The sequence below is a fragment of the Molothrus ater genome, chromosome 17, assembly GCF_012460135.2.
Source record: "Molothrus ater isolate BHLD 08-10-18 breed brown headed cowbird chromosome 17, BPBGC_Mater_1.1, whole genome shotgun sequence".
NCBI lineage: Eukaryota > Metazoa > Chordata > Aves > Passeriformes > Icteridae > Molothrus > Molothrus ater.
In genome coordinates, this window is record NC_050494.2 from 14,843,187 (window position 1) to 14,850,883 (window position 7,697).

At 53.0% G+C, this 7,697-nt stretch overlaps 1 long non-coding RNA gene and 3 other non-coding genes across 6 annotated transcripts; all 4 read right to left on the bottom strand.

Moving 5' to 3' along the window:
* Positions 1 to 211: 211 nt before the first annotated feature.
* On the bottom strand, positions 212 to 4,164 carry LOC118694794 (uncharacterized). 3 transcript variants are annotated; one of them, XR_004981469.2, is made up of 5 exons: positions 4,146 to 4,164; positions 3,647 to 3,757; positions 2,704 to 2,837; positions 1,767 to 1,903; positions 212 to 784 (listed from the first exon to the last, which is right to left on the bottom strand). It is a non-coding gene; the product is annotated as an uncharacterized LOC118694794 (long non-coding RNA). The 3 variants fall into 3 exon arrangements; XR_004981471.2 differs by having other exon boundaries at positions 4,136 to 4,152; XR_004981470.2 differs by lacking the exon at positions 4,146 to 4,164 and adding an exon at positions 3,846 to 3,864.
* Positions 1,975 to 2,065, bottom strand: LOC118694811 (small nucleolar SNORD12/SNORD106). Its single transcript, XR_004981473.1, has one exon. It is a non-coding gene; the product is annotated as a small nucleolar SNORD12/SNORD106 (small nucleolar RNA).
* On the bottom strand, positions 2,938 to 3,028 carry LOC118694812 (small nucleolar SNORD12/SNORD106). The gene has a single exon (XR_004981474.1). It is a non-coding gene; the product is annotated as a small nucleolar SNORD12/SNORD106 (small nucleolar RNA).
* Positions 3,826 to 3,910, bottom strand: LOC118694813 (small nucleolar SNORD12/SNORD106). The gene has a single exon (XR_004981475.1). It is a non-coding gene; the product is annotated as a small nucleolar SNORD12/SNORD106 (small nucleolar RNA).
* Positions 4,165 to 7,697: the final 3,533 nt, after the last annotated feature.

A 7,697-nucleotide genomic window follows, 5' to 3' on the forward strand; every position in this document is an offset into this window, starting at 1 on the left:
GGCAGCCACAGCCTCAGCCAAGCACTCCTGCTCCAGGGTGTGTGGAGCTCTGTTGCCATGACATAGCTCTTGGCTTGAGGCAGCAGGCAGCCCCAGCACCACTCACAGCAGCACACTGGTGCTGTGCTCTCCAACTTCCCAAACCACCGGGAGATCCAGGAATGAGCTGCTAAATGTGGGTCAAGAGAATTTCAGTTACCAGCCAAACCAACCCATTACTCAAGATTTTATTAAAACCAGGCTTCCAACAGTACAGAAACACACTGTGCTGCAGCATCCCAGACACGCCTTGCCCACTTCACAGGCTGCCAGGGATACAACACTGCAGCTTTCTGGATGCCAGGGGAGAACCAAGCCCTGACTCCCCTCCTTACACACAAGGCCATCCATCCTCCCAACAGCTGACAGCTGCTCCCAGGAAAGGCTTCCTTGACTTGCATGCTATGGCAGGACATGATCTGTGCCAGGCAGGGAATGCAGCCCCTGCAGACAAAAGCATCCAACTGCATTTAACATGCAGCAAGTTCCAGAATCCACTCCAGTTACATGCTTTGTACCCAGGGGACAGAAAATGTAACTGGATGTAACCCTCTGTCTAAGCTGGCAGGACACAAATTCATCACTCCTGACGGCTTTGAGAGGTCAGAGCTATTGCAGGGTATGGGAATGCTGTGGCTTGAATGAGGATCCCAGGCAGCAGCATGGGAGCAGCAGAACCATCCATCTTCTTAAGCAGAACTCTCAAACTCCAGCAGGGCCCAGGACAACTTTTGTAAATCTCAACCTGTCAAGAGAACAGACAACATTCTGTCTATCCACTCTACCACAAACAGCAAATATACAGCTTTCAAATGCACTCCAGCCCCCATAAACACCACTAGACAACAGCTGCTCTCTAAAGAGGAGTTTCCTCCTTGCCAAGCACTCTAAACAGGATGAACTCAAACTGCACTGTGGGAGCTTTTAGGGCAGGACTTGACAGGAACCAACAGGGCAGAGAGGGCCAGAGAAACATTCAGTCAAGCTCAACCAGCTCCACCATCTGAACCGAGTACTCGCATCCTTTTGCTGAGAGAGGGCACAATCCTGCTCTTGGGAGACTTCAGCCTCCCTGGAGACAGAGCAGCTGCTCTCAACAGCAACATGAGGCTGGAACTGGGCAAGCCAGCGGCAACAGCTGATGATCTGATGAAGTTCTGTTACACACATTTTCTAAAAAAATTAGTGAAATGCTAACCAGACAGACAGATTTTCAGATGTCACATAGTTTATTTTCAAGTAACAAAAGAACACCAAAAGCAATCCTTCTCTTGCAAACAGACACATTGCTGAAAGCATGACTTCCATCCACTTTTTAAGACATTGAGAACCTCCCATTGGGGGGAGTGAACCCAAAAACTATAAAGAACAAAAGCTCCCAGACTCTGCAAGAAGTACCTTGTTTTAACATGCTTAAACAGGACAAGACAAAAACATTACACTTATGCCCTTGAAGTTGAATTGAAATCTTTCAGACCTCTCTGCCCTTAATTTGAGATCTTTGGAAAAAACTTTAACAGGAACTTCCCTGCAGGAAACTTTTTTTAACAGGGACACTTAGGTTTTAGCATTTACAAGGGCCCCTTCTGCAATACTAATCCCCACTCTGGCAAACCTCCAGGGACTTTAACTTGTCAAGGCACTGCAGAAGCAACTTCCTTGGAAAAAGGTATTATTTCTCTTTTTCTTTATTAAACCCAGTGAACACAGGTGAATTAAAGACTTACCATTCTCCCCTGACAAAGGGGCACACATGGTGGAGCAAACCAGACAATGTCTTCACCCACATCTCTTCATTGTCAGCTGCAGCCTGAACTTCAGGTCTCCCCAAGGTTTAACTCCCCACTTCTGCCCTCACAGTGCCCTGGGGGTAAAGCCAAAGGGAATTGTCAGCACCAGACCCTGTCAGGGTGTGGGACACAGCGGCAATTCCCTGCTGGTGCATCAGACACGATCTGGCTTGAACAGCAAGTAATCAACACTGTCGCTCTGATGGGGAAAAAATTCAGTCATCACTTACACCAGCAAGTCCCTAGGAGCTGCGGCTGCACACCCCCAGCAGCTGTGCCACACTCCCACATCCCTGGCAGAGCCGCAGGCACTGTGGGCTAACAGCAGAGGAAGCAGCAGAGCCATGCCCACACTGGCAATCCTCTGCACTCCTTTAACCCGGCCAGCAAGGGTCAGGCACAAGAGCCCTGCCAGCAGCACCTCCCACAGGGACAGCTTCAGCCAGAGTGGCTCCTCCTCCCTACTGGGGCAGCTGCTCAGGGCTGCCCATCACCCAGGGATGTCCATGCAGTGCCCTTAAATCGAGCCCTCTGAACACAATGCAGCAGGGAAGCACACAGGACAGAGCTGTAAGCCACCATGCTGTTCCAGCTCAGCTCTCACAGGGGCAGCTTGCAGCTTCCTGGCCTGCTGGTTGCTGTTCACTTTGGACATGATGGAACGGGAGGCCCAAAGGACCTCAAAGCAATGCTTCTGCAGGAGGAAAATCCCTGTACTCATTTCTACAATACCTAGGCTAACACTCATCAGTATGGTCTGGAGGGATAAACTGGAAGCAACTCCCTTGCAGAAAGGTATTTCTTCCCTTTCCCCCGTCCCCCTCTCCTTTGTAAATTTAATTTAATGTGATTCACACTTACTTTCAAGACTTACCATTATTTGCTAGAGATTCAGACATGGTAGAGCAAACCAGACAACTGCCCACATCACACACTTCTTCACTGTCAGCTGCAGCCTGAACTTCAGGTCTCCCCGAGGTTCAACTCCCCACTTTTGCCTTCAGTGCCCTGGGGGTAAAGCCAAAGGGAACCATCAGCATCAGGGCCCCGATTTCAATATTTTGGGCATTTGTTAACACCAGGGTGTGGGACACAGCAGCAATTCCCTGCTGGTGCATCAGACACGATCTGGCTTGAACAGCAAGTAATCAACACTGTCGCTCTGATGGGGAAAAAATTCAGTCATCACTTACACCAGCAAGTCCCTAGGAGCTGCGGCTGCACACCCCCAGCAGTTGTGTCACACACCCACCTTCCCTGTCAGAACTATAGGCAATGAGGGAGTTAATGTAAATTCTTCCCCCAAAATGTGGCTGGTTGCATGCTCTACAAGTACAGAAGACAGGGAAATAGTCCCACAAAATGGAGAACAGCAATGTATGGGTGTTCTAGAGCAGAGTTCAAGACAGCCAAGTCATTTAACAGAAAAAGAGGCGCCAGGAAGAGATTAACAGATTATTACTGCCTTTTGCAGCCCCAGGCCTGGTGTCCACGTGGGGCTCCCGTTCCCGCCGGCAGGCGCCGTTCTGCCCAGGCCATGAGCACCGAGACCGCGCGGTGCCGGCGCAGGGAGGGCCCGCACAGCCCCCGGGCCGGCAGAGCGCCAGGGCCGGCAGCCCGGAGCCGCCCCGCACCGCCCGTCCCGGGGCCCGGCAGCCCCTGCCGCGGGGCTCCTGCGGGAGGGACCCACACCTGCTACCTACAGCGACACCACCCTGGCAACGCGCGGCCCGTGTAACTCACTAACTCCTTTGAAAGAGCAAATATAAATACGTGCGGCTTTAATTCGGTTCGGAACAGCTATTTTGCAGACTTACCGCCTGGCCCTGGCAGAGGCTCGGGCCTGCCGGCGCACGCCGGGGAAGTGCCCTCATCGCCGGCCTAGCTCCGGGCACGGGGCTCCCGCAGGCGCCCTGGGCTCCGCCGTCCTACGGAGAAACAAAGCACAGTGAGCACCGGGAGCAGCGGACGGTCAGCACCGGCTCGCGGCCGCTTCGCTGGTACATCAGACACGACCTGGCTTGGACAGCAATAGTCAACACTGCCGCTCTGACGGGGAAAGAGTCATCACCTCCACCAGCGAGCGCCCAGGGAGCTCCGCGAGAGCTCGGCGGGGGAGCGCCCGGAGCCCGCTGAGGCGCCCTGGCGGACGGGCCCGGGGCCCGGCGGGAGCGAGGCGGTCACACGGCGCGGCGCTGCCCCGGCCGACGGGCGGGCACAGAGACGCCTCTGGCCGCCCGCAGAGGCCCGGCCCACCCCCAGGGAAGGGGCAGAGGGAACTCCCGAACGCTCCCTGCCCGCAGTACCTGCACCCACCTCGGCCGACGCGGAGCAAGAGGCCGCGGAGAGCCGCGTGAGGGAATTTATGGGCCCCGCAGGCCCCGCCCCGGGCCCGCCCCGCTGCCAGCGCTGAGGCGCCGCCATCGCCGCCATGCCGGGCGGGGCCCTGCGGAGCCGCCGCTGCTCCATCAGGAGCAGGGGCCGGCTCACAGCGAGGGGTTGGGCGCCCGTGTGCCCGCCCGGCGCTGTGGCGAGCTCGGAGCCGCGGGAGGGGGCGGGAGGCGCCGCCATTTCGCGGTGCCGCGCGGGGCGGGCGTGCGCCGCATGGCCAGGCCCGGCCGCGTTGCGGGCGGGTGAAGGCGGCCGGGGCAGGCGGAGCGGGGCGAGCAGCGGAACTCGGGGTATCGGTACGTTTAGTATCCTTTGGGATCGCCGAGCGTGGCTTTGGACACTTAATTTTCTTTTACAAACTAAAATAAAAAACAACAGTTAAGAGATACTCTGCCTTGTCCAAAGGCACGGCCGCTGCAGCGCCGACATCCATCAGGGCCGTGCTGCCCATGGCTGCCAGCCCGCAGCCGCCGCAGCGCGGTGGGCGCGCCCGCTCTCGGCTCGGGGCTGTGTCGGGGGACCTGCCCCTGTCTGCAGGTGTTTGGCTTTTAGGTGCTTTAGACAGGTAAATTATGTTGCGTTAAATCGTCTGCCATTGACTAATGTGAGGAATGAAATAGAAAGCAAAAGATGTGTCTTGAATGAAAGCAGCCCAGTTTGTAACTCAAGCACCAAGGGAGTTGTGATTTTTATAGCTAAAAACTCGCCGTGGGAAGGGGCTGTGACCGCAGTCCCCGGCCGAGCCGTGCCCACGCCGGCCCTGGGCACTGCAGGCGTTCCCCGAGGCAGCGGCGTGCGCAGCCACCAGCGCTGCCCGAGCCCGAGCTGCGCCCGCCCGGGGAAGGCAGCAGCTTCTGTCCGGAATAACACCAGCGGAGGAGATGGGGTTGAAATGGAGCAGGGGCACGGGCAGGGAGAGGAACAAAGCCAGAAGCCTTTACAGCATCGGGGACTAAACGCAGGAGAGGAAGAGCTGTGTCCTGCAGGAAGAAGCTCTGGTCCAGACTGGCTCAGAATCCTGTCATGGCTCCAGGCTTTGTTTTTTTTTCTGTTTGTAAAATACACACTGCTTAATTCAGCTCCTGTTAAAATGATTTTTCCAAATTAAGTGTGTTTGTAGGCAAATAATTTTTGAAAGCAGCTTATCAAACAGGACTTGTGGAATAAATCTCAATGCTGTTAATCCAAGTACCAGAACACCAAAAGATGAAAAGACAATCAAAGGAAGGACATTTTAAGAGGATTACAGGGAAAACTAATCTTGTTACACCGCAAACCCCTGTCACATGCACAACGCAAAAAGAACTGTAAACGTGATTTGTGCTGCCTAGCTTGGCAAGGAAGGGAAAGTGGGGAGGTCTGAGATAGTCAACAGCTACAGCAGAACTTAGTATTAAATTTATTCAATTTTATCTTTGGGTTTTATTCTCCTTGGTTGGACTCGGGAAGTTCTCAAGAGGCAGCAAAAGTCTCCAGTCCCAGTTTTCCTCCTTGTTCCCCTGCAGTGCAGCGGGAGCCCTGGTGCCCCACAGCCCATCCCAGGACATCAGGGGACACTCCCGTGCCCTGCCCAGCCTCAGGCGTGCCCAGGGTTAGGGTAAATGAAAGACATTTATTTCTTTTTAAAGTACCACAGCCCCGAAGAATTTATTTGTATTCTCTGCCAGCCCTCACAAGGATTCTGTCAGCATCTCCCATGTGCCAGCACTGAACCATTCTTTTCTCTGGGCAGGGGAGATGGGAAAAGATGAACTGTTCTTGAATTGCTAAACAAATGTTTCATGTGCCATCCTCTTAACTGCTACATTTTTATGTTCAGGGTTCCTTTAAAACCAGAACTGACTGTGAAGAAATCTAAACTTTGGTAGGGATAAAACCTCTGTTTTCCCAACATAACCTAAACCAGCACCAGATGCCTACAATATTCTTGACATTTCTAATACAGATTGTGATTTTCCAGCAAATAGACTTTATTTTTAATAAAGGCATCAAGAAAGCCATTAAAAGATCTCCCTGAACTGTTGGGTCAGCAGCTTCACTGTGATAGTCAAAATAAAACAGTCAGCACACTGATGGGGGCTGGAAAAACAGCTTCATGAGCTTCTGCCAAATCACACACACTGTTCTTTTAGAATAGGAAAAATCCCAAACACAAAATTCACAGGATGGATTACTGCTATGGCTCCAGGCTGTTTCCCAGTCAGCTCTCCTACAGAGCCTTTTATAAGAATTAAAAGGTGCATTTTAGCTATCTTGCAGGCCAATATTCCCAAAAAATTTGGCAGAAATTCTTTCAGATCTTAATCCTGAAACCAAGACTGATGGATCACAAGGCCATATTTCTTCCTTGGGGAATCAGGCCTTCAGGCTCTGAAAGCAGGAGTGGAAGATGGTGAGCGCAGCCCTCCCTGCCCTGCCCTGGGCAGCTCTGCGTGCAGAATGGCTGCAAGGTTAAAAGGCTGGGGCAATGAGGGGGCAGTTCTGAGGAGAAACAAGAACACTGTTTCAGCTGTGTCTTCTGCCTTTGCTGCATCAGGCACAGAGGAGACACCAGGGAGAGCAAGGGACTGTAGTAGTCAGGCAAAGCCCCACTTTTATCCAGAGCTCACGTCAGCTTACCCAGAATCCACACGGAGTGTCCCACCAGGAGGCTGTGATTGCAGCAAGGTCTGGGAGAGGAGACACTTCGCTTACACAGGCCCAAGAGGGGATCAGGGTGTTTAACAGCACTGAGCAGCTCCCTGTGCCAAAGTGCCTTAATCCAGGTTCCTATAAAACACAGCATGAGCCACAAGTGACTGCTGCAGAAGAGTCCCAAGAGCAGGCTCTCGTCCCATCCGAGGAGAAAAGGCAAGTGCAGCAGATGAAGGTAGGGAGAACCTGGGCCCACTGCTGTCAGCGCACTCCCTGCTTTCCAATAGGAATGGTTTAGTAAGGAGTTTCTGAGTTGGAAAAATTTGCAATACAAAGCCTCAGCCTAGCAAGTTTCTTTTAATTTTTAAATGTACAGCATTTTAGTTCTACAAATGTAAAAAAAAATTAAAACCAAAAAAACCTTTACAATGTTTGGGGGTTTTTAGCTTATAATGATCACACCCAACGTGATTCAATGCAATCTGGTCTTCAGTTCCTGTGGCCCGATTGCTTTGGATGATGCAAATAAAATGGCCAAGACATTTAGCTCTGAGACAGCACCTGCAGGAACTGCCCTCTGTGGCAGAAGTTCCCGTGGGTGCTGCACACAAGTGTAGGAACTGCTCCTGCAGGTCACAGGTAAGTAAACACTGACTGTAGCTCACACTGGACGAGACACAGACGCGTGTCAGCCTGCGGGGCCAGGGCTGGGGCCAGCGCTGCTGCAGGAGCCGAGCTCTGCTCTGCAGCACTGCCCCCAGCATCGCTGAGGCAACGCGAGGCTGTGGCTCAGCTTACAAGCAAACAAGGAAACAGAGTTAAAGTCTCTACTTCGAGGAAGTC